The sequence below is a fragment of the Magnolia sinica genome, chromosome 15 (genome assembly GCF_029962835.1).
Source record: "Magnolia sinica isolate HGM2019 chromosome 15, MsV1, whole genome shotgun sequence".
Classification (NCBI taxonomy): domain Eukaryota; kingdom Viridiplantae; phylum Streptophyta; class Magnoliopsida; order Magnoliales; family Magnoliaceae; genus Magnolia; species Magnolia sinica.
In genome coordinates this window covers 53298547-53322667 of record NC_080587.1, presented here as the reverse complement: position 1 = coordinate 53322667, position 24121 = coordinate 53298547, and the positions used below count along the sequence as shown (strand labels likewise).

The window sequence follows — 24121 nt, the reverse complement described above, 5'->3', positions numbered from 1 at the left end:
TTGACATGAATACTCAACCCATTACATTTAACATTGAAACTTGGAGGGAACTTGATAGAATTCGAGCACACGAAAAAGAAGGTATGGACTAGACTTTCATGAACTAGCTCATTAAATAATAAAATGGGAACCCAACCTATTTCAAGAAGTAGCTCATATATACCATACCCCCTAATGCAACCTAAATCCACTTTCTGTTCACACATCACAATGTGACTGACAAATTTAATCGTGACATCGACCTTAGACACTGTTTCACCATCTAAAGGAGAACTAGAGAGTCAAAGTGCGAGGAGGACTCCTGTGGTGTGGAAGGAGCATGGGTTTGTGCGCGGGAACGCCCTTGTGTAGCCATAGTTTTGCTTCATGTAAGGCAGGAAAACCCATATTCAATATGGGCTTTTGATGGGCGACCCTCTTGATGAGATGATCTAAAACTCCTCATGTTACTCAAAACAAATACCAAAATGATACACAAAAAATGCAAGAAATGAAGAAAGAATGGAGAGGAACCTACCTATACAAAAATTCCCAAATCGATGATGAAGAAGAGAAGAATCGTCGATGGAATGAAGGAATCGAAATTTTGATGAAGGAAATCAATGGTCAATCGAAGTTGGACGATGGATGGAGTCGAGCAATCGAGAGGGGAAAAGAAGAAGAAAACAAAATGATAAAAGCTAATGTCACGCCCCAAACTCAAAAATCAGGCTCATAAAATTCTCGATCGCTGAATTCGACACCGACGTTCTCCGTAGTACCCCATTCTCGGCTCTTGGCACCCATTCACCAGGTTCCGATCCTGGGATCCTACAAAGGAGGATTTCTAAATCACAAGTCTGCTCCATAATCAGCATAACCAAGATCATAAACCACAGATAATAACCATAGGAGCATCATCACAAAATCTACTAATAATAAAAACTTTTACAATACAAGGCGCAAAAGGAAAAGAAACAATGGCTATAAAAGAAAAAACTCCAGAAGATCCGCAGCACGCTCTTGCTCCTGCTACGGCCTAGAATCACCTACACGCATTAATCATGCATAAGCTTATTGAAAGCTTAGAGGGTGGTGTAAGTGTGTGTGGGACAGGTACCAAGTATGCAATATCAGATTATGTGAAAAATGCTGGTAAGACCATGAATACCAACAGCCGTAACAAGGCTATGTAATACCATGCAGGAGTGCCATCAGTCATCCTAAGGCCAGGCAATGCGGGGCCTATATAGCTAAATGGCATATGCAATGTGCAATGCAATCATGCTCATCTTCATATCATGTCCACGTATCAGTATAGTTCCTCTCTGAAAAATCACCGGGGTCAAATACACTCCACACTGACTGTCGTCTCCCTAGTCGCGCAGCCCAGCGAGTAGAAGAGACCTCACTACCTGCCTGTGGTTAGCCAACACCTACAAGGATCGCCGGTAGCGGAACCATTTGCGAGCTAGTCAAACTCAGCCTAACTTATAGCCCCCTCACTTGGGCGGAAAAGGCCACACCCCCTTCCAACCAACCACGATAAAGTGAGAAACGTGGCCTAATGGTAACGGCACTAGCGCTCATATTTTCCACTCGGTCTCGACATTGGAGCATTTCCTGGTACCATAAAGGTTCTGAGCCTTTCATCCATGGACATCCTACATGCCCACAGTGCTAGAACTAAACATTTCTGGTGTCTAAATCTGGCCATCCACGATGTGCCTGTGGAGACTACGGCCCTGATGAAGCTAGGGCGAATAATAACTGTGCCATGCAAATGCGGGATGCACGAATCAACCAATCAACCCTACATCAGTCCATGTGCATACAGCGAGCTCATGTGGGGCAACTCCATCACTCAGGGAGTCCCATAACAACCTGCCCAATGACATATACCATGACCAATCACTCCTCAAGCACACATATGATGCACATGGGAATGAGTTATGAAAGTATCTAAGTATAACATGCGACAATAATGTACTCTCCTCATGACAAAGTCGCATCTAGGCACATGGTGCACATGGGGATGAATCATAAAGACAACATAACATGCGGTGAAGTTGTACTCTTCTCTTACTAAGGTTGGGTCTAAGTAATTAGGCAATTCCTCAAGATATGGGGCCGGGGAAGCATAAATAGTAGTGGGGGCCCAACGATTTGGGGTAACCCACAAAGCCTAAGTAAGTAATACTATGTGCCTAATGGGTGAGAATGGGCCCAATCAAGGTCTAAGGTGGACATTCAACCATCAATAGATGAGAATGGACCTAACAAAGGGGCCTAAGGGGGTAAACAATGTGGACATTCAACCACCATTGTCCCCAAGAAGGCAACCCATCAAAGAGTTTAGCTAAGACAAGGCCCATTGCCCGAATACAACCATGTAAATGAAATAGGCAGCAATGCATACATCTTATATCACATGATGGGCCTTGAGAAAACGGCCCAAAGCCTACATACATTAACATAGACCCAAAAGGGGTAAATCATGGCCCAAGTACAATGACCATCGAATTCATGCATTATGATAAACCTAATAGGCAGCCCATAAGCCCAAATACATAGGTAAGGCATATCCAATATTTACCAAGTTAAGCCTTACAATTTAGCCCAAAACTGGTTAAGATAGATGGGTAACAAAGATCCGATTTTCAGCCCACGAGGTCCAGCATAAGGTGAAAACAATCCATGTACCAAACTGGGCTCAAGAGTGGTCGTCCAATATTATTTGGGCTTGCTGGACATCCTAAAAATCTGGCCTACTATGGTCCTCAAAAATCAACCCAAAGGTGGGCCTCATAAGGCATTAATTAAGCCCAAATCTCAGAAATACAAGCATGGTGTATGTACATAATCTCACAATCTGGTGGGCCTCACAACCTCATAACTTTCAGCTATATACAGAATATTTTAAGGCCCTTGCTGGACATCCAGCCCACCTAACTTCCTAGGCCTGCTAAGGTCCAACAGATGGTAAAACTGAGTGCACAAATATTTCCTACTGGCCCATAATTATTACAGTAGGCCTTACTAGATGGGAAGTGTGTACATAACACATAAAACAAGGTGGGGCTACTGCTGGACTACAAGTCCAACAACATCCCAAAAATCTGGACGTCCCCAGTGGGCCTGGGCATCCCTAATGGCCTGGTCGGCTGGCTATATAAACATACAAGGTGGGCCCCACTTGTGGATGTCCACCAGGGGGTGGACCACGTCCAAGTGGGCCACACAGAGGAAGGACAACGTGGATATAAAATAAACATCAAGGTGGGCCAGCAGAGCTAGGGACGGCCAGCCCTTGCTGGACGTCAGCCTAGCTAGAACGTCCAGCAGGTGGGCTGCTGGCCCAGCTTTGGTAGCCCCAAAAATGGATGGTTTGGATGGTCCACATGCACCTAAGGTGCATCCCAACAAGGTGGACCACAATGGAGGTGAGTTGGGGGTCCATAAACACCTGCAATAACAATTACAAATTCTAGACAACAAGGTGCTGAAAAAGAATGTTGCTGGTCCTGCTGGATTCTTCCCCTAGAGTGAGCCTAGGGTTGGCTAAATCAGGAAAAAATGGGCGTACGGCATGCACTCTTAATTGTACTACAAGGTGGGGTCCACACGAGTGGCCCACCATCCCAAAAATCTGGCTAACATTTATGTTTTCCTTCAATAATGCTACTGGACGGTCCATAAATTTGGACCATCCAGCCCACCTTAGGCCCATCCCAGGGCATCCACCAAGGGCTGGCTGCTAGGAGGTTCAAAGTCCACACCTCCAAGAAACACCCCTCAATAGGGAGAAAAAAAAAAAAGAGGCTACATGCAAGGTTAAATCCTATACCAAAAATCAGCAATCAATGGCCCAGAAATATCTAAACAGCAACATATTTCTGGACATATCAGTCCATAACTTGCTAGATAAAGGGAAATACCCCCAATAAACCATGATGTTGCCTAACTTAGTGGGCCCCACAAACCCCCAAACTAAGACACCACATCAAGTCTCCTTGCATGTCACAAATGGACAGCAAGTGGGACACCCAACGTCCAGAAAATGGACAGTAAGGGCATCCCACCTTGCTGGACGGTCTGGACGTCCTAGGCACACCAGGTGGCCACACACATCAGGGAAATAATAAGAGAGAGAGAGAGATGATCACGGCCATAGGAGAAGGGCTCCGCCATTATTGAGTCCTTCTCCATCAATCACAACCACACATCATAATATTTCATCAAGATAACACATGGATCTATACATGTATGGCCCCAAAAATAAAAAATCTGAGGTGGGGATACCATCCCCACCATGGATCTAGGGTCTAGATGACCCAATCAAACTATGGATCAAGGAAAATCATCATGATGGGGTCCATGGAGAATGGCCCCATCATGGCTCATGCATACACAAGGTGGGCCATTGGCCACACCTAGGAAGTCAAGGAGGACCTCCACCATCGATTGGTGGGTCCTACAAGCTTCCAAGAATGGAATGTAAGAAGAAAAATCAGAAAATTGGCCTAGAATGCACACCCACCTCTTAGATCCTCCTCCTTTCTTCAACACTAGGTCCTTCTTGCTCTATGGAGTTGTTTCAATGGTGAAGATGAGATTGCAAGGGCTAGATGGTTGGGAAATGAGAGAGAGAGGGGATGGAAAATCTGAGAATGGTGGGACATCCCAAGTCCTTGCAAATGGAGGGAGAGAGAGGAATGAGGGAGAAAGAGAGAGAGATGGGGAGTTGTAGCAAACTCATCTTGAGTTTGTAAGATACTCATGGGTCTTGGGAAGAAAAGCTATCATGGCACATGGGATAGGTAGAACAATGATTATTTTGAGAAGAAAAAAGCCATCATGAGCTTGCTAGCTAGGCTAGGCTATAGTAGGGTAGGCTATAGGCTAGGCTAGGTCATGATGGAATAGGATGATGTCATCACCTAGGGAAACGTGTACATGCAATAGACGGGTCTCACAATCACGATCAACGGTCCAAATGATGCGCAACATACAACTTTTGATTTACAAATCGGATTAACACACGAGACGCAGTGTTGGAATGCAGTGACGATAGGGTCGCAAAGGCATAGGTTTTGGGTCGAATCGGTTCGGGTTTACAGGACGAAACTTAAGAATCATTGCAAATGTAACCTACAGGTCGCGGGTTGTCGGAATTCGACCGTAAGGACCACGGGACCTAATGGAATAAAACGGATACCAGGTTAAGGGTATGACAACTAAAACTAAGCACGCTAGGTTTAAAAAGCCATTTGTCCAAAAATATGCGTCGTCGATCAATTGATACAACCCTATCGATCGATCGAGACCAAATGAAAGTGCATAGATTGATCAGGAATTGATCGAGCAGATAACATAGGGCATTATTGCCCTGACACACTAGAAATGGGACTGTATGGTCCCGACACACCAAAATTAGGAAACTTTTAGGTCACAACATGTATGTACAAAAAGATTATGAGGCTTAGATCCTCAAATATTTTGCAAAACCATCAAATTGTCAGCCAATCTATATCACACATACTTTGATGGATTTCCTAAAATCTTCAAACCTATTTGCATCGTACGATTTCCTCAAGATATCAACAAATTGTCTCTCAATTGACACATTCCAACGAAATAACTTTCTCTTTAGTAAGCTCTCAAATAAAATGATGTCGGATATCATTGTGTTTTATCCGAGAATGTTGGACAGAATTTTTAGAGATATTGATTGCACTTTCATTATCACATAATAAAATCATAATCTCCTCCATAATCCCATAATCTGACAACATATGCTTCATCCATAATAATTGAGGGAAGCAACTACCGAGTACGATGTTTAGCTTTAACGTTAGATAATGAAATCGAGTTCTGGTTCTTGCTATGCCAAGCTACTAAGAAGTTCCCTATATAAACGCAACCACTGCTTGTGGATTTCTCGTTGTCAATATTCCCACCCTCGTAATCAACGAATCAAATGGGTACCGTAAGCCATATTCTATGGTGCATGCCACATATTAAATAATCCTCTTAGTATCAATGTTAAGATTACTAAGGCTTACACATGTTGAAAAAATGTTTAAATTGTCCCATCAAGAGGGCTCATCTTGAAAAAATATACCTAAATTAATTTACACTTTGTTGAGATTACCAAGTTTTGCTATAATAGGAGCAGATTAGGTGAGATCCCAGACTCACCCTAGATAGTGCGGCCCTCACTGTGGGGCCCATCTTGATGTATGTATTTTGTATCGATGTTGTTCATCCAATTTTTTAGATCATTCCAAGGCCTTATACCAAAAAAATGAAGCAAATCCAATTATCAAGTAGACTATACTATAGGAAATAGTGGTGATTGGCCATGAATGGGCCACAAAAGTTCTGAATCAAGCTCATATTTGTTTTTCCCCTTCATCCAGGCTTATGTGATCTTATCAACAAACTAGATGACAATAAACACTATGGAAACAGTGAGTTGCACCTTATAAGAAGCTTTCAATGGCAAGGCATACAATCACCATTGTTTCCTATGTTATGGTCCACCTAATAATTAGATCTACTTCATTTTTGGGATAGTGCCCCAAAATGATCTGGAAAAACCAATGGACGACGTGGATACATAATACATGCATCAAGGTGGGCCCACAGTAAGGGCCACACCGTCTGGGGTGAGGCTGGGGTCTCACCTAATCTGTTCCATGTTACAACAACATTTCCAAATACCATAGAAAGAATCTCTGTAGAGTCTGGATCCTCTGCATTAGTCAAACAGGGAGTCCCTGATTGCTTGTTTTTCATTGGTCCACGTCACTTGTTTACTTTTTAAAAAAACTAAAAGAAAAAACAATCGGACTCCAAAATATTATAAAAAAAAAGAGAAAAATAAAAAAAATGAGAAAATGAGAAAAGAAAAAACCCAACTGAAAGAAGAGTATTCAGATCCTCAACTGAAAGAAATAGTTCCTGGAGCCCTCTTCACTCCCTGCTCTCCCTCTTCTTTGCCTCTTCTCTCTCACCTTCTCTCCTAGCTTTTCCTATTCTCTCTTAAGATTTCTGTTAGGTCTAAACTCATGCAATGACGAGGTTATCTATGCGGTTATGGATGAATGCTAATATGGAACATGTATGTGTGATTTTGCGCATTCATTAAGTGATGCAATCATCTATGATCATTGTTAAATGCTTGTTACAAGCCACAAAAGTTTCGATTATCCCACTGTTTCCTGTGGTGTGGTCTACCTTCAGCTGGCCATTCTTCAATTTATGCTCATGCCATGAAATAAACTTGCTATATATTGTTTTCCCTTCATCCAGGTCTTTGTAACGTTATCAATAGGTTAGATGGTAGAAAAAACACTATAGTGGACCTTAAAAAGTTTTAATAGTGGGTGTTTAACCACCACTATTTTGTGTGGTGTGGTTTCGTATTTCATACATTTTTTGAGATACATGGGCTTATTTGGTTTCCCAATCGATAATGGTAAATGATTGTAAATAAGTTATGACAATTTACTCATGTCACTTACATTTGAGTATGATGATGATTTTACTACATTGTTTCACCCTGTAATCACTATAAAAATAGTGATTTTTAAAAAGTGAAAATATAATGACAATATTTTATTTTACCTCATTTTACAAGTATATTTGAAAAGAGTTTGGATCCCCTGTTTGTAGCAAAACATGGAGTGTTTATTTGTTACATATTTATTGGTCCATGTCATCCTTGCTAATGTCAGCCATAGATTCTACGAAAAGGGAAAAAAAGGAAGTATAACTATTATTAAAAAGGAAAAAAATAGTACAAAAAATCCACACAAGATGCAATGTTATTCCCCCTTATAGAACTAACCCCTCTTCTCCCATTTTGAAAAAAAAAAAAAAAAAAAAACCAAGCACTACTAGAAAAATGAGCAACGACTACGAACTAAAAAAAAAGCTATTAGTTTATCACTATGGTTTTAATCCATAGTGGGGCCGCAAGCATTGGTACCATTGCCATTGCTATTGAAGCAGTGGCTACAAACTAGAGCCATAGCGAAAAGTTGAGACATCTATGAATTAGTAGAAATGATTACGGACTAGATCCCAATATGTATATAAAAAAACACCACAATCTAGCTCTTGAGCTCTTCAAGTTTGGACAATTTTTACACCTTTTTTAAAAGGAAAAAGTAATCCTATATAACACCCGAAAAAAAGAGTGGACGGTTGGGAGAAAAGTGATCCATGTTTTGGTTCTCATGCATGGAAAAACTGGATTCAGAAAGTAGCAACACATTGTCTAACCCAGATGGATAGAATGAAGCTTATAACCAAACAATCATTTTGGAAAAATGAAAGAGTTCCTATTAGACACTGACAATGATATGAAAAGCTACATTATTCCTAAAATGACATTGTTCTAGTAAATAGTGGAATCTGATAGAAATGAAAATGGATATGTTATAAGTATAATTATCCATAGATTATGTTTACCTATGATGGATAATACCTATGATAGATAATAAATTATCCATTCGGCCTTGTGATTTGAAGCCATGAAAGCATGCAAAAACAAAATAATGTTTAATCAGGTTCATGTTTTCAACATGCCTCTAAATGCAAATGCAGATGGTTTATGTTCAAGTCACAAAATTATACCATTTCCACTTTTGTGGTGCTTCCTACTAGGAAAAAAAAAAAAAACTCAAACCATCACTTGCATTGGTCTTTGATAGTCACTTGAGAGTATTTTCACTTTGGGTGATTCTTCTTGTGCACTTTTTTTTAGGAGAATGCTCATCTTCTAGAATAAATAGACCACTTCCCAAGGATGGTACGAAATTTTCATTAAAAGTGCATAAAAAAGTCTAAGAAGTCTGATAAACAATCAAGATATCCCATCGAACAAATAAAATCAAAACCAAATTATATGAATAAAATAAAAACTTGGGTGTTTAGCCGTCTCAAGCAAATTGAGTTGTTTGTAAATTCTAACTACTATGTTATCACGGTCCAGATAAATATAAACATTTTTCATGTATCTAAAATCTGAATCTTTCACGGAATCTGGGCTTAACAGAAATCTTAAGAGAGAATAGGAAAATTTGGGAGAGAAGAGGGAGAGCAGGGAGTGAACAGGGCTCCAGAAACTATTTCTTTCAATTGAGGATCCAAACACTCCTATTTCAGTTAAGTTTTTTCTTTTCTCATTTTTTTTTTAAAATTTTAAATTTTTAAATTTTTTTTGATAATATTTTGAGGTCCAGATATTTTTTCTTTTAAGTTTTTCAAAGAGTAAACAATTGATGTAGACCAATAAAAAGCAAGCAATTAGGGACTCTCTGTTCAACTAATAACAGCGTATTCTGGACCCATCTTTATAATGATAATGAAAGAGGGTTGTCAATAGGCCGAGCTTGGAGTAGGATGAGGTTTGTACAAGCCTAAGCCCGAACTTAGGCCTGTCGTGCGACAAAAGAAACGGCTTCGACCCTGTCGCGTCACAATTTTAAAGTGTCCTTCATGAGCCAGAGTGCCACCCTCTTTTATGTACGATCGAGGCTATTCAGTCATTGTGCTCCACCATGCATCATGTATCACAAAAATAGCCTCAAAAAGACAAAATGACTGAGGCCCACGGCATCTCAAGTAACATATGGTCTTCCACTTTAGGCCCAGGTCCGCCCATGGGCTTACTAAAGTAGTCCCAGTTCCACCCCAAGGGGGACATCCTTGTCCATTGCAACCCTATTCTCATAGTTGCAACTGGGGTGGGCCCAGATCATGAGATGAGTAATTGGGATCCGTCCTGGTTGACCCATCAACAATTTTAAATAAAGTAGGCTGAGATGGTGCACCTCTAGGCCTTTAGGCATGTGCAAGCTGATGTCTGGCTCAATGGCCTGTGTTCAACCACGCTCAGACCAGACCTGGGTTAAAGTGAGCTAGGCTGCCCACTCTATAGGGGATGAATTCAATTCCATGTATCCAATTTGAGTGCAACAGGTCAGAAGGTAATTGGTGAGCTGCAATGCACATACATCACTTTTTCTGTACACATATCTGCAGATGAGTTCCCACAGGGACAATGCTGACACTTACAAGATCCAGGCCACGCATATGTAGGCGTAACAGCACGTGGGCCATGGTCTAAAAATCAGGCTAATTGAGTGTTCTTACACCCTTAATCTCACAACAAAGGTTACCACTGATTTTTGGGCCCAAATCTAGCCCTTGCCAAGTACAAACATGGTTAAAATCCATTAATATTAAAAATCAGGCATTTTAAAACTTGGGTGAGCCTTCTACGAAAATCAAAGTTATCTCCTCTCGTTTCTTCTCGCTTGTGTGGCTCACTTCAGCCATGGATCAGTCTAATATTTTGACTGTTGGCTAAACATCAGAGGGCATGTATGATGGTCGGAGTGGATGTCATTTTCATGTTTAGCCATGAGCCAATAGAGTCCGACGAGCGCCAGCGCTCGTCTTTGCACGACACGTACATACACCGGCTATACAGCTGATGTGCTATATAGCTAATGTGTTGCACATCAGCCAATCAGCTTCCTGGAAGTGGATTGGCTGATGTACCACACATCAGCTTTATAGCTGCTGTAAACACGGGTCGTGCGAAGATGAGCGCCGAGAGCTTTGAGTTGGACGAACAGTTCAAAGGAGATCAAAGTTACATGGGCCTCACAATGATGTATTTATTATATCCACACCGATCATTCAGTTTTCTAGATCATTTTAGAGCATGAGGAAAAAACTGAATCATATCCAAAGCTCAAATGGACCACACCAAAAATAGCAGCGGGTAATGATTTTCACCGTTAAAAAATTCTTAGGCCCCACCATAATATTTATTTTCCATCCAATTTGTTCATAATGTCAAAAATACCTGGATGAAAAGGAAAAATAAATTTCATATTAATCCAGAACTTCCAGAAAGCCCAAAAGGGTTTCAATTGTAGAAGTTCAATCTCCCGCTGCCTTTTGAAGTGCGGTCCACTTGATCCTTAGATCTGCCTTATTTTTTGGCTCAAGCCCTTAAAGACGAGCTTGCAAAATGGCTGGATGGTTTGGATATAACACATATCTCATAATGTGACCCACCAGACTTGCTAACATCAATACGTACGCCAGCTAATGATGTATTTATTATATGTACACCGTTCGTTCGTCCGGAGATCATTTTAGAGCATGAATCCAAAAATGACTCTCGTCGAAAGCTAAAGTGCACTATGCCACGAATAACAGTGGGACAATGATTCTCACCGTTATAACATTCCTAGGGCCCGCAACAACATTTTTTTTTTCCATCCAATCTATTCATACGGTCACACAGATGTGGACAAAGATGAAAAAAATATGGTATTGATCCAAAACTTCTGTGACCCCAAGAAGTGTTTTAGTGGTGGACGTTCAATCCCCCACTAAATTTTGTAGTGTGGTCCACTTAATTTTTGGATCTATCTTACTTTTTCGCTCATGCTTTACAAAGATCTCTCAAAAATGGACAGACGGTTTGGATATAACACATATCTTACAGTGGGACCCACAGAACTTGGTCAATGCCGGTGGTGTGTGGTACACCAACCAATCCGCTTCCCATTGAATCGCGTCTACTATTTGCTAACCGGTGATGCGTGGACGGGATCCAATCCGTTCATCAGTTGGGCCCACTATTTTAATTTCTCGTTTTCTTTTAAAATGATTTTTCCTTATTCTTATACATTGACAGCAAAGATGATTTAGAGGAGCTGAGTCGATCATGGGGTTAACTACTGTTGCTGTGGCCCACGCATTATTAGTGGCTGTGATGATCTCAGCGGGTCTGCACATTTCAGGGGACGCTAGGCTTAGCCGTTGGGGGCCACATAACCATCTTTCGATCCATTCTCTATCGGATCGCTCAGATTCTCGGCTCTACCCTGGAGGATCCTTACTCTTGCTTAGGTGGTAGACTCTCACGAGTTTCAACACCTGGTCAAGGGTTCGAGTACACATAGGTGGTGAAATTCCACTAGCGTGAGTGTGTGGGGGTGTGCGTGCGTGCGTAAAATAAAATAAAATAAAATAAAATAATGAAAAAAAAAGTTTTAACTGGAGGGCTGGTGAGTCAATGAGAAAATACCGTTCGTTAATTCAGCTGTGTAGATGGGGCCCGTGGCTCGGTGATCCAAATCGTGGATTTTCTGGGACATACCGTGGATCATGGGTGTCCCCAAAATTTCCTATGTTGGAAGATCCTAACCATTCGATCAGTGGCCCACAAAATGGGCGGTCAAGTAAAAGTATCGGATGGCAAGGATCTTCTTATCTGATGGATTCCTAGAAATCCTTCGGTCCGCTGTCTGAATAACTGACTAATGGACCTCCCTTTTAAGAAATAGGCGCATCGGCTCAAGAAGTTTGCCTAGTGGGCCTATCTGCTGTGATGGTGAATTAACTCCCCATGTGATGATCTAAACCGTTCTTTTAGAGTTCTCATAGATGAACGGGTCGGATCATCAGGTGGTGGGCCAAAAGGGTGAGAAGGGCGGGGAAGATCCTTGTTAGCAAAACTCATCCTCATATTGTGCCAGAAAGTCAACAAGTTCCATGACAGCCTTAAACAATGTAATCAGTACCGACCCTGTTTTGTATATAACACCCGATCCATCTTATAAGTACGACTGACTGGTTAGTAGGTGAGACTCACCTTCCGAAATAAAACTCAATAATACCTACATGCACAATTTAAATACTCAAAAGAACCCCTTATAGTGCACCCCTTATAATGCGACCATAAATAACTGAAACCGATACCATGATGACCACCCTAACCATTCCATACCATTTTCTATACCAATGTGCACGATGATCGATGCTTTTGGCCAGATCTAGATCGGCCGTGCATAGTACACACCCGACTGAATGGATTCCCATAATCTATGGAGGTAGAGATGACATTACTTCGATAAAAATTAATAACCACCCGTGCATCTGTGCGACGCTCCGTTAGTAAGATACACCGTGAAGAATCGTCAGTGTCTCATGTGCTCAAGGCGCTATATAACATGTGCACAACACATGCTCCCACATATGTACCATACCACACATGGGTGAGAGAATCTCTACCCATGTGTGTGATGTCACACACCTATACCCCTCCCTCTCTCATTTACACCCCAAAGTCAACTCTTCTCAATACCTTCTCTCATGCATGACATCATCACACCATGCCATCCCATGCCCTTTTAATCCACATTAATTCTTAATCATGTACAAATTCCTATAATCTTAGCCTAAGCTAAGATTAATCACATTAGCTTAATCTAACCATAATCTTATCCATTTTTCTACATAAACCCCTCCACCCCATGACATTTTCACCATTTTTTTTCTACAACAAAAGAGAGAGAGAGAGAGAGAGAGAGAGAGAGAGAGGAGTGATCTTGGTGGGCCGTCAATCCCATCCTTTCCATCCATCTCAACCATCCATTCCATCAATCCTATCCCTTCCATCAATTTCATCCCTTTCATCCATCTCAACCATCCATTTAATCCATCGAGGTAAGTACACCCACCTCACTAGTCTTATTCTATTTTTTTGTTTATGTATAGTGGAGATGATGATGATGATCTGAATAATTGTAATGATGCTGATGATGTGATTAATGGTGTGGATGCATAGAAAAAAATTACAAAATTAAATTGTTAAGGAATTCATGTGGGACCCACTGACAGTGGGCCCCACCAAAATGTTTCTATGCCATCCAAACTATCTATGTATGGGGCCAAACTCACACACACATCCCTCATACACCACACAAAAATTTAGAAATAAAAATAAAAATAAATAAATAGATAAATAACTAAACAAATTATATATATATATATATATATATATATATATATATATATATATATATATATATATATATATATATATATATATATATATATATATATGGGAAAAGGTACTATGCGCTCGAGCTGATGGGACCGTCCCATGAGGTCGAGCTGTGTGGGCCCCACTGTGATGCGTTTCAAACATCTACCCCATCAGTCAGATGCACCATTTCATCGTGGGCCTAGGTGTCAAAAATCAAGTCAATCCATGACTTGTGTGGGCCACACCACATACAGAAGTGGGGAGGGGCCGTGCACCATTAAAACATTCATAATCATTTTTGGGCCCACCGAGATGTGGTTTGCAAATCCAACCCATCCATTATGTGTGTTCCACTTGGATGAGGGTTCAAACCAAGTTTTAGTAGCATTCAAAACTTAGGTGGGCCCCACCAAGTGCTTTTATATGTTTTTGGCATGTCTTCACATGATTTTAGATGGTATGGCCCACCTGAGTTCCGTATACGACTGATTTTTGGGATATCCCATAATTTAGAGGGGACCCATCAAATTCAGTGTTGATGGTCGACATGCATCACGGTGGGGCCCACACAGCTCGACCTCATGGGAGCTTATCGTGAGGTCGAGTCATATATATATATCTATATATATATATATATATATATATATATATATATATATATATATATATATATATATATATGGGAGAAGTGGACGCTGACAGCGTCCATGAGATGCTGCAGGAAGGAGCGTGATGACAACATCCAGGAGACGCTGAAGGAAGCAGTGTCCAAACTGCTTTAATAAGAAGAAGGGGTTGTGGGCAAAAACACACCCAACATGACTCGTGTATTTGATCCACACTGTCCATCTTATTTTTCACATCATTTTAGGCGTTGAGTTAGAAAATTAAGCCAATCCGAATCGCTGGCGGGCCACATTATAGAAAATAGTGATAATTACGGTTAAAGTCTGTTAGGGCCCACTGTAATATTTCTGCACTTCAAAAATATTAAATATTAGACTATTGGACCCGTCTCGAGCCAGAGGACCCAGTAGATGGGTTGGATCATCCTGATGTAGGCCCCACCACTGAAAAATCACAAAAAAAACAATACAGCAGACGCTGGAAGCTGGAGGAAGGGTGGGTCCACCACTGGTCCCACCTTGATGTATGTCGACTATCTACACCGTCCATTTGATGAGCCTCCTTTAAAAATTGGGTCATCCCAAAAATCAGCCGTTAATGGAAGTCAGGTGGCCCACACCATCTAAAATTAGGTGAAGACATGTTAAAACATATAAAAGCACTCATTGGGCCCCACCTGAAATTTGGATGCATCTGAAACTTGGACTGAACTCTTAATCAAGTGGGACGCACATAATGGATGGACTGGATTCGTGAACCACACCTTGGTGGGCCCAATAAATGATTAAGAATGTTTTAATGAAGGGTGACCCCCTCGTAGTTTGCATATGGTGTGCCTGAAACAAGTCATTGGTGGACTTGATTTTTAAACCTAGGCCCACCATGTAACGGTGCATCTAACTGATGGTGCAGATGTTCGACACGCATCACATTGGGTCCACACAGTTGGGGCAAGCGTTCAACACGCATCATGATGGGCCCACACAGCTTGATCATGTTGGGCCCACAACAGCTCAACCTCATGGGAAGTCCCCATGTGTTGGACCACTTAGAACCTTTTTCTATATATATATATATATATATATATATATATATATATATAAAATTATTAGCTAGTCAGTACACCTCACTATTAGTCCACACTTCACTGTTAGCCACCCCCACTAGGGATCCATACCAAGACCTAAGTGTTGAATGAGGTATCTTTCACTCAGTTTACCACCTGAGCTATGGATCAGGGTGTATATACATAATACATATATGGTGAAACTAAATTTTGGGCCTCTCAATAACTATATATTCTCCTTATCAAAGCCCAATCCAAAGCCCATATAAGCCCACCATGAATACTTCGTTGTGGATTGGACTTAAAGTCACCCTATATGACAAGAATTTGTGGCCCAATTTCATAATTATCTTAAATAGTTATACTAGGCATGTAAATCATTCAATACAATGCAATGATCAAATCGTGGAGTATGCAATTTGATTGTTAGTAGGATATTCATACGTAAGAAGGGATGTTAATTTATAAAAATGAGTCATAACTAAAATTATGATCAAGTACCATAGTTTAAAAATTATAAGGACTACAATTCAACTAGTCATGATTAAAACAAGAAGAGAAAAGTATTTTGTAGTCGAAAGTATCAAGCTACGAGGCCACAAGTTGATAGCATCATGTAAGAATTGGTTACCTAGGTACGTGGCTCTTTAATAATCTTGCACCCTGCATATCGGTATATATTGAGTTCTACTTATCTTTGAGTCACTTGTCATTATCATCACTATGCATTCCATGGCATGATATATGATGAGAAATAGTAACTAAATTCTTTATAACATCACGGATTTACCATATTACGATAAGGATGATGATATTTAATCATGAACACCGAAAATATGAAAATAGTAGGGGATGATGTGCCCCTTGGGTTGAGAGACCCTAAACCCCAATGGTACCTTGGGATGCCTTACCGTTGGGCCGGGTGGATACATGAGCCATGGATTTGACTCCCATTGACGAGGCCAGGTTGAGAAGGGGTATGTCCGACCTGCCTTAGGGCTGAGGTGGCAAACGGGGACTGGTTTGACCCGCCGGTGAGGAGAAGCGCGAACGAGGTCCGCTACTAGTGTACACAATATTGGTTGTAACCCCATTGGTGGGTAGTGAGGTTGATTGCTGGTGTCTGGCGTATGGGCATCGACCCCAGTGGATCCTAAGTTCCAACAATATATTGATCATAGTCGATATGATGATGTTCATGAGTAGTGCTGTCAAGTCCGTGGTGAGAGGACTATTGGCAGGTGTTTCTACAGTTAGCATACAGTTATGTTATGCATTTCACAGATGATCATGCTCCATCATTCATTAAGACATCGCTTTTCACAGTTTATTACTTTTGGTAGTTCTTTCATTATATCTTTTAAGTTAACTTATCTTGCATACTTATCATGTGGACTTTGTATTTGTCAATTATATCTTTTATGTTAACCTATCTTGCGTACTTACCATGAAGGCTTTGCACTTGTTAAGTTATAAGACTTACTTGTCTTTTAACCACTTAGGTAAAGGATCTAAAGAAGAAAAACAAGTAGCGACTACGAGTTAGGTGCCACGTCAAGGGAACTGATTTGACTTTTGAAAATTTTGAATTGTACATGACGAATATATGTATCGCATTGACAGATGTTGTACTTTTGGAATTTTGTAGTACCTAGTTTACTTGTATGCGGATGTTACTTATCTTATCTCTGATGTTTCTTTTGTGAAGAATGAATGGTGAGATTTATCCTTTACATTACCCTGCCGGACGCCGAGATTGGGGCTTAGTGTGTGAGCATCGGGTACCAATCCCGGAGTTCGGCTTGTCGCGTGCCAGATCCAATAGATATAGCGGTATTCTAAGACTATTGGGTCTGGGATATGACAAAGTAAGCTAGGCCTGAAATTTAGATGGGCCCATCTCTACACCCCGTACTATATAGTGGACATTTTGGTACACGTGGACGGCCTAAACACCTTGTTAATTGAAAATACATTACTTTACACGTGTGAAGGATACTCCAGTGCACACACTCGCTAGTGGGGTGGGCTTTGTCCAAGGAATTATGATGGAGATCGTTCTCACATTCTCTTCATTGTTAACTGTCTATGCTACGATGGTTGAACCCAAAAAGCTGATTCTTGTAGGGCTGGGCCCCATACTTGTTGGGTTTGTGGTGGGGGCCAATATCTTAGCTAGTGGGCCCTTCTCAGGGGCATCCATGAACCCTGCAAGGTCATTTGGGCTTGCTTTGGCTAGCTGGGATTGGACCGACCATTGGGTTTATTAGGTGGTGTTGACAAATGCCTTAAATCTATCTGATTTTGGGTCTCTCGACTGGTTGAGAGCCTGGCTTGACTGATCGAGTGAGCCGCTCGACTAGTCGAGGCCTGCTCGACTCAAAGTTTAGCGACCTATGCTTTTTGGTGTCCGGGCCGCTCGACCAGTCGAAAGGATGGCTCGATCGGTCAAGCGGGTTTCTCTAGTTGAGGCCCTCCTTCAACTAGTTGAGGGTTACGCAGATCCTGCGCGGACTGCGTAAATTTGAGGCGGTTTTCGAACTTTTCCAAAGGAAGTGCGTAAGTGGAGTTTCCTAAACGATAAATAGGGGTCCCTAGGACTATTTTAAGATATTTTAAGGTTTCTTAAAGGTATTCTAAAGGGTTCTAGGGTTATCAAAGGGTGTAGCAAGGGTGAAATTCGAAATTGTACGAATCGGGTAAGTCCTCTTTTTGTAATTTATGCTTTCATAGTGTATTTCTGTTACTTTGTGTCGTGGTTTTTTTTTTCCAAAAGAGTTTTCCATGTTAAATCTTTGTGTTCTCTTATGTGTGCTTGGTGTCATTAGATTGCTATCCTAGATCTTGATCTGTGTGATTCTGCAGACCAAATCCCAACAAGTGGTAACAGAGCAATCGTTGGGGTACAGATCTAAATCTGCAGGATTAGAAATAATGGGAAGTACTAGGTATGATATTGAGACGTACACAAGGAAAAATAATTTTGAGTTATAGAAGATCAAGATGATCAGTTTCTTAACCAAGCAAGGTGAGGATGGTGCTCTTGAGGCGAGAAAGTCTAGTATGACTAATGATGAATGAAATACTCTTGATGAGAAAGCTTTATCCTAAATCTACTTATGTCTCGCGAATGAGGTTCTCTATAATTTTTTGAGGGAGAAAACTGCGGCTAGTTTATCGGTAAAGTTAAAGGATATTTACGCGAAAAAATCTTCAGAAAATCGCCAACACTTGAAGCGGCAGTGGTATAAATTTAAGATGGTAGAGGGTGGAGATCTGAAAGCCCACATCAACAACTTTAATAAATTGGTTTGCAAATTGTTGGATATGGAAGAAGTAATGAAAGATGAGGAACAAACATGTATGTTGCTAAATTCTCTTCCGACACCATATGAGTCATTCAAGGACACAATGTGCTCCACGAATAAAACCATGAGTGTCGACATTGTTATTTCAGCCCTTCAAGGGAAGGCTATGAGAAAGCTTAACAGCGACACAAGGACATCTTCTGATGCACTGATTATGAGGGGCAGGAATTCTGAGTGAGATACAAGATCTTCAAGACTTAGATCCAAATCCAAGGGTAAGGGCAAAGGAAAACTAAAGTGCTAGAACTGTGGGATGTCTGGACACATGAAGAAGGATTGTACCAATTTTAAAGCAAAGAAAGAAAATTCAGCGGCTTCTTCTAAGGAGGCCAATATTATCACATCTGATGAAGAGACAAGTGGTGGTGAAGTTCTGTCTGTATCCATGATCGGACATGTGTATGATAATCATGCAGATGAATAGATCCTCGACACAGGAGCATCATATCATATGATTCCTCATCGGAGTTGGTTCGCTAGTTACAGAAAACGCGACGGTGGACAAGTTTTTACGGGCAATGAGAATGCTTGTAATGTTGTGGCTATTAGTATGGTGAGCATCAAGATGTTTGATGTGATAAAGTGTACCTTGACTGACGTCAGGCACGTTCCTGATATGAAAAAAAGTCTGATTTCTCTCGGTGCACTTGAGGCTATAGGGTGTAAGTTCATCGGTATTAATGATGTTCTTAAAGTTTCAAAAGGAGCACTTGTGGTTATGAGAGCACAAAGGTATAAAAATCTTTACAGGTAAATTGGGAGCACTCCATCAGGTGGAGCGGCAACAACTATTTCAGACTCCACGTCTCTACGTATGTGGCATGTTCGTCTGGGCCACATGAGTAAGCGGGGTATGAAGGTACTTTCTAATCGATGTTTGATTTTAGTTTTTAAAAATTCTGATTTAGATATATGCGGCATTGTATATATGGTAAACAATCTACATTGTCTTTTAAATCTAGAAAACATTTTTGTAAGGGAGTTTTTGATTACGTGCACTCTGACGTATGGGGGCCATCGCCAGAAGTTTCCATTGGGGGGTCGTCACGGTTTGTTTCATTCATTGATGAGTACTTCACGAAAGTTTGGGTTTACTTTATGAAATGTAAATCGGAAGTTTTTACCATATTCAAGCAATGGAAGCCAATGGTGGAAAAACAGTGAATGCGAAAAATAAAAATTTTAAGAACTGACAATAGTAGAGAATTTACTTCCACGGAGTTTAATAATTATTGCAAGGATGAAGGGATCATCAGGCACAACACAGTGCACCACACACCTGAGCAAAATGGTGTAGCTGAGTGAATGAATCAGACTCTCCTGGAGAGGACCAGATGCATGTTAAGTAATGTTGCATTGGGCAAGGACCTATGGACAAAGGCCGTTAACACGGCTTATAATTTGGTGAACCAATCTCCTTCAACAGCAATTGAATGTAAAATTTCAGAGGAAGTATGGAGTGATTAGAAAATCGACTACTCAGATCTACACATATTTTGTTGTGAGGCTTACTCTCATGTACCGTCAGTTGAGAGAGATAAGTTAGACATAGAGCCAAAAAGTACATCTTTGTTGGCTTTGGCATTGGTGTGAAAGGTTATGGGTTATTCAAAAAGGTCACACGCAAGGTCATCACTAGTCGTGACGTCAGATTCGATGAAAGCTCCCTATTTTGCAAGAATAATCAAGAGGAGTAAGATGAACCAGAAAGGGTGATCGTAGACGTCCAGATTGACACAGATGATACTCAGGCAGAGACAGATGTGAAGACAGAGGTACAGGATTAGGTGGAATAACCACCCTTAAGAAGGAATCCACCATATGATCGCAGGTTACTGGCAAGATACAGGAACAACTCTAATATTGCATGTGCCCTCATTACAGATGAGGGAGACACGTATACTATTCAGGAGGCTCTTGATGAGCCTGATGCAGAAAAGTAGAAGGTGGCTATGGACGATGAGATGGACTCGTTGCATAAAAATCGCACATGGGAGCTGGTGAAGCTTCCTGTGGGCCGAAAAGTGATCGGATGCAAGTGGTTATTCAAAAGGAAACATGATAGATATAAAGCTAGATTGACAGCGAAGGGTTACGCTTAGAGAGAAGAAATTGACTTCACAGAGATATTTGCGCCGGTGGTTAAGCAGGTGTTTATCATATTCGTGGTGGCACTGGTTGCCCAATATGATCTTGAGCTGGAACAAATGGATGTCAAGACTGCATTTCTGCATGAGGAGTTGGAAGAGCAGATCTACATGAAGCAACCAGAGTGCTACGAAGTTAAAGGGGAAGAGAAAAAAGTTTACAGGTTAATGAGGTCGTTGTACGGCCTAAACACAGTCGCCTATGCAGTGGTATAAGAAATTTGATTCTTTCATGGTGAGTCAAAAATTTACTCGGAGTGAATACGATCACTGTGTCTATTACAAGACACTGAATGGTTGCAGATCCATCATCTTAGTATTGTATGTTGATGATATGTTGATCGCCTGTCATGATATGTCTAAAATCAACATACTGAAGACTCGGTTATCAGGGACATTCGAGATGAAAGATCTGGGGGCTGCAAAGAGGGTTCTCGGCATAGATATTCATAGAGACAGGAAGAAGAGCAGGCTTTGGTTATCACAGGTAGAATACCTTGAAAAGGTATTGATCAAGTATGGGATGGACCAGGCAAAGCCGGTGAGCGTTCCTCTCGCAGCTCACTTTAAGCTTTCCTCAGAATAATATCCTAAATCCAATGAGGAAAAGCAGGTTATGTCTCATGTGCCTTATTCGAATGCGGTTGACATTTTAATGTATGCCATAGTCTGTATGAGACCAGATATTTTACAGGCAGTCGGTGTTGTGAGCAGATACATGTTAAACCTCGGCAAACAATATTGGAAAGTGGTGAAATGGCTACTTTGATACATTCGAGGTACGAAAGACTACGTCTTAACTTTTGAGAAGACATGGACAAAGTTGTTAGGGTATGTGGATTCCTATTACGCAGGCAGTATAGATTCCATGAAGTCTACTTCAGGATACTGGTTTGTATTAACAGGTAGAGTAATCAGTTGGATGTCGAAGCTTCAGTCCGTTGTGGCTCTTTCCACGACCGAAGTAGAATATATGGCAGTGACATGAGCATTTAAAGAAGGTGTTTAGCTTAGAGGCATGATAAATCAGTTTGGCTATCAATTTGGTTAACTGTTAACAGATGCCTTAAATCTGTTAACTGTGATAGCGAGAACGCTATTAATTTGGCTAAAAATTTTGTTTATCACTCATGTACTAAACACGTTGATGTTCGTCACTACTTTATCCGACAGGTGCTTAAAGAAGGAGGCGTAACACTGAAAAAGATTCATAATCCAGCAGGCATGCTCACTAAGGTTGTTCCTATAAAGAAGTTCAAGTTCTGTGTAACTTCTCTGGGCTTGGCGATGGAGTAAAAGAAGGACGGAGTGTGCACGAGAAGCGTTGATTGAATTTATGATATGATGCAGAGATAAGAGAAGAGGGAAGTAAGATACACGGTTGAAGATTGAAGGCATGGTGGAGATTGTTAACAGATGCCTTAAATCTGTTTGATTTTGGGTCTCTCGACCAGTCGAGAGCCTAGTTCAACCGGTCGAATGGGCCACTGGACTAGTCGAGGCCTACTCGACTCAAAGTCTAGCGACCTATGTTTTTTGGTGTCCGGGCCGCTTGACCAATCAAGGGGATGGCTTGACCAGTCGAGGCCCTCCTTCGACTAGTCGAGGGTTACATAGATCCTGCACAGACTGCGTATATTTGAGGCGGTTTCTGGACTTTTCCAAAGGAGGTGCGTAAGTGGAGTTTCCTAAACTATAAATAGGGGTCCTTAGGGCTATTCTAAGGTATTCTAAGGTTTCCTAAAGGTGTTATAAAAGCTTCTAAGGTTATCAAATGGTGTAGCAAGGATGAGATTCAAGATTGTTCGAATCGGGTAAGTCCTTTTTCTTTGTAATTTATGCTTTCATAGTGGAATTTTGTCGCTTTGTACCGTGGTTTTTTTTTTTTTCCCAAAAGGGTTTTCCACATTAAATCTTTGTGTTCTCTTGTGTGTACTTGGTGCCATTGGATTGCTATCCTAGATCTAGATCTGTGTGATTCTGCAGACCAAATCCCAATAGGTGAGGCCCCTCGTTGGTGGAGAGGTCTTGCTAGCCTTATCTATGAGAACTTCTTCAGCATAAAAACTAATGTTCCTCTCTTAAGAGAGGAAGAAGCTTTCTAAGGACAATCTCTCTTCCTATTATGTTGCATCTGGTTGTAGGGGATGTTGTTAAGAGTGTATGTGGGTTTTCTTTCTTCCTTTTAGGTATGCTTGTGTACCTAAACTTATATAGGTTGGGCGTTTCTATCTTATATTTAATTAGGTTATTATTGCATGCTTAACCTTTATGTTCTTAAGTTGATTGAAAAGGTGAGTTATTTGATGCACCTTGACAGATCATGATGACATAAAGATGTTGTCCATATATGGCACATGTGTGCCCCTGTCCAAACTGTGCAGTTCATGGGACATGTTTTGGATCTATGTATGATTGATTGGATGTGATCCTATTGTTAGTTGGTGATGATTAAAATGAAAATGATTAACAATACAAATGTAATTTAAGAGAGTATGGGAGAGAAATGAGAAAGTGATAAAGAAAAAGGTGTGTGCTACATATAGAGAGAAAAATACTAGTAGCTGCAACTCATCTTTTCTAATTCTATGGCCACTTGGGTTTTAGATGTTTCGTGTGGATGTCTTAACATGAAGCTATACATCAAGGTGGGCCCTTCGGTGAGGGTGTCATCGTCTTAGGTGAGGTCGGGCTGTGTCTAATCAGCTCCCTACACATGATAATTACCAAACTTCTAATCTGTGTGGGGCTAATCATGATGTGAGAGTACAATCCAACCTGTCCATTAGAAGTGCCCTCCAATGTTAGCCCAAAATCCAGGCCAAGCCATAATTAAGGGGCTGTCACCAAATGGAACAATGAAGGATATGAGGGTGGAGACGCTCACCATAGAAACACTAGGATGGAATGTGCCATGTTGGGTATGTTTACACTCATTTTTGGTGCCTGAAGATGTGGATCAATCAAATGCCCCTACATGTTGACATCACATGATTGCAATTGGCGTCAAACCTACTCTCATCCAAGAGTATCGACGTTTGATCTTTCTTGATGATACACATTCGAT

At 41.0% G+C, this 24121-nt stretch overlaps 1 pseudogene; it reads left to right on the top strand.

Annotated features, from left to right (window-relative positions):
- LOC131226938 (aquaporin TIP4-1-like) overlaps window positions 1-23362 on the top strand; it is a 42023-nt pseudogene extending 18661 nt beyond the window's left edge.
- The last annotated feature ends 759 nt before the right edge of the window (window positions 23363-24121 follow it).